We start from the raw sequence: 3,957 nt of genomic DNA, 5'->3' as shown, positions 1-3,957 counted from the left end.
TTCAAAAGATTACATTGTTCCCCAACAACAAAGGGTTTAGTTCACCATAATCATGGTGAAACTAGATGAAAATAATGAAAGAATGGAAGAAATAACCTTATACTTCTTAACATGATATCAGAGTCATATTAGAGTTTATCCTTGTGACATTTTTATTTGTTGAGCATATTATATACCTTGACATAAGAGGTATTGAATATCCCATATCGATTAGAGATAAAATTAATTTAGAATATATAGTGAGTACAAACTTAATTTTACAAGCTTGTTTTATGAGATTAACTTAGACTTAAAATGTAATTCTTAACCGAAACAATTATGAATTTTTTTATTATTATTTCATGCATATTTCAAAAACAAAAGTAAATTTTCGAGTTCATTATTGAGACAATATCAACCAAAAGTAATTTTATTATTCAAAAACAATAGTACATTTTTAAGTTCATTATTAAGACAATATCAACCAAAAAATATGGAAAACAGGCTACATCAAAATATAAACAATGGAAACAATTTCGTCCATATATGCAAAAGTTGAGAAAATAATCATTGAAGGTAGCCATTCCCAGAAAAGGTTAGAAGATAAATATGGAAGGAAGTCATTTTCAGTAAGACGAAACCACTTATTGTGGTGATGGAAGAAAGGTGGATAGTGGTGACAAATACTAAAGCGCTTCTCAAAACAAAAAAAGAAGAAGAAGACATATTTAGTAAAATATTTGACATACAATGTGATGTAAGTGCATGGTAGTGAATTTTCCTAAGGTTCTTCATGTACAATTAAAGAATTCTCCATGGATGAAAATCTCGTGTAAAATCAAACATGTTAGGAAAATCTCTTGAGAAAAATGAAACTTTTATGGAAAAGAGGGTAACTTGTCATAAAGCACATGCCGCAGAAGTTACAATAATAAGTAGAACGATGTTGTTTCTATTTCAAATTCGAATATTATATAAATGCAAAAAAATCATAATACAAAAAATCATAGTAGTTTCCAGAAAATGAAAAAAAAATGCAGAAGCTTTGCTTTTTGAAATATCACATGCCTTATACAAAGATATCTGAAAATTAAAAAACTGCGAAAAAATGGTAAAAATATGCAGAAATTAAGAAATTAAAAATACAGACAACCCTAAAGAAAACCTATAAGTGCAAAAAAAGTGAAAAAAAAAAGGCTAAAAGATTAAAACACAAATCCGATGTGCACAAAAAATGGAAACCCTACTTGACGACATTTCAGATGCAATCTTGCGAAAAAATAGTAAAACATGTAGAGAGTAGAAATTTGAGTGCGAAAAAACATAATAAAGGTAACGCTAAGAAAAACCTAAGTGTCAAAAAAGTGAAAAAAAATGGAGTTGAGATATAGATTAGAACAAATATATGATGTTAAATGTGAAACGGGGAGAGGAAGAACTCCAATATGTTAATAATTCAGATAGATAAAGTTAGAATTTTTGAGAGAAAAAGAGACGAAAGTTACAAAAAGTTCAACTCTAAGAAAAATCATGGATAGAACAATATGTTCAACAAATAATAAATATGGTTTTAATGATGGTTTTGATGTCATGTTAAGAAACAAATTTTTATGTTTAACTCAATCTCACAAAACAGGTTTGTAAAATGAAGTTTGCATCCATTTATATAAATTGATCTTATATCTAGTCGATGTAAGACTTCCAACAAACCAAAGTGCGAAAAGATTGAAATAAAAAAAATAAGAGAGTTGAAATTAAATTTAAATGTGAGGGAAGGAAAGGCAGAACTCGAAATCTGATGTTACTCGGCCATATTCGAGAAAAGTCAAGATTTTTGAGAAAGAAAGAGAGAAAAACTACAGTGGTAAGTGACCCAATGAAGAACTGAAACAGAGATGAAGTTAACATTCTCTCTACTGCAAATGGAACTGCACTGAACTGTTAAAAATTGTATTGAACTAAAAACTAGTTTGTTTAAACTGAACTGTAAAATAGTTAAGAGAAACTGAACTAAACTGTTCTTTGTTTTATCAAACTGAATTGAACTATACTGTAATTGTACTAAACTACAATATAAACTGAACTGAACTATACTAAATTGTACTAAACTACAATACAAACTGAACTAAACTACACTAACTGATTTGTAAACAACACTAATTTTAGAAACTGATTTTTTATATTTTCACTTAAACTTAAGATTTTCACTCATGAATAAATATTAAAACTATGTTTTTTTAATTTTATTTTCGTTCACACAAATGACGGTTTTTCAAAATTGTTTTCTGAAAAACTTAAAAAGTTACTTAAGCCATACATTTTTTTGCTTATTAGGCTATTTTGTTTTCTTCTTTTTCATTGGTCTTTAGAGGATTGCATGAGAATTTTATTACAAATGTAAAATAAATATTAACACCTAGTAATATTTAATTTAATTTAAATTAAAATTTTATTTAATAACTTTATTATTAATATATAATTAATATTATTCTTATTTATTCTTGATGTTAACTTTTTTGTTATTATAAATAACATAAACAAATATTTTGGCTGTATATGAAAGATAACGTTGAAATAATAAAATTGTGTATGAACGTTAATAAAACTTTTAAAAATAAATAATTTTGAAATAATGACTTTAAAAATTTAATGTGTGGAGAAATAGATAGAAAAATAATTAGAGAATAATAATAATTAATTATGTCATGGGAAGTTATATCTAAGAGTTATTAATTATAATATATGATAAGATTTTACACACATTCAATTTTATATATTAGTATTTCAAATTTTAAATATATATTATTAGGATAATGATATTTAGACAATCACAAATTAACACGTAATCAATGTTCAAATGTTGTGAAAAAAATGTTGTCTAAATATCATTATCCATATTATTAATGTGTTTTAACGAATGTTATATTGAGATTTAATGGTATATATTTGTGTCTTTCTTGAAATGTGGAAGGAAGATGAGAGGGAGTGATGCATGAAAGAAGGAGCTTAAAAGACAGTATAGTTAACTATAATTAACTGAACAAAAAATTTACTAAGTTCAGTTTTTAAAAACTGAATCATAAAACAATATATTTAAGTTAGTAAAAATGAATCAATTTTTTTTAGTATAATATAATACAGTTAACTATAATATAGTGCAATTCAGTTATTTTGTCCAATCCTACTTTTAATATTTGTAGACACACGTGAGAAGGAAAGCAAATTTATATCTCTTTTGCCTACTCACTTTTCAAACATTCTGTTTAAACATTTATAATAACAGGTATAGGTGGATTTTTTTGTGTGACATGGCATAGTTTTTATTTATTTATTTATTTAAGAGAATAGTACATTCTAGAAAATATTTATTTTGATAACACAATTTTACAAAATGTTAGAATTTCATTTTCAGAAAATTTGAATTCTGAATTTTCATTTCAATAACTTTTAAACAGAGGAAATTTTTTTAATAATTTTTGTGAAAATATATATTAAAAATCTTCTATAGTTTTCAAACATCTTTAAACACTTGAATGATTTTTGAAAATCAATTGAAAACTATGTTAACGCATTTTTAAATCCATTTAACTTTTTTTCTTAAATTTTATTTTTTAATTTAAAATTTAATAAATAATGAATTTATTTTAATATATTAATTAAATTTTGAAAATCTTAAAAAAATTTAAATTACTTTTACTATAAGATTTAAAAATTATTTAGTTTATTTTAATATATGTTATTAGAAGTAGATGAAATCATCTTTTCCAAAAGGATCCCGTTACTTTAACACAATTTTTTTAACACATTTTTGACACAGACACGTGCCAAGCTGGCACATCTTTTTTTTTTTTTTTTTTAAATCTGAGAATGAAAATGAGCAGGTTTGGAAAATTTGGCATTCCAAATATACCCTTAACTCTGTTTTCTCTTTCATTTCACAATCTTTCTCATTTCACAACCAATCTCGTTTCGTCCTCT

This window comes from Vigna radiata, unplaced genomic scaffold, assembly GCF_000741045.1.
Source record: "Vigna radiata var. radiata cultivar VC1973A unplaced genomic scaffold, Vradiata_ver6 scaffold_416, whole genome shotgun sequence".
Classification (NCBI taxonomy): Eukaryota; Viridiplantae; Streptophyta; class Magnoliopsida; order Fabales; family Fabaceae; genus Vigna; species Vigna radiata.
This window is presented reverse-complemented; position numbering follows the sequence as displayed.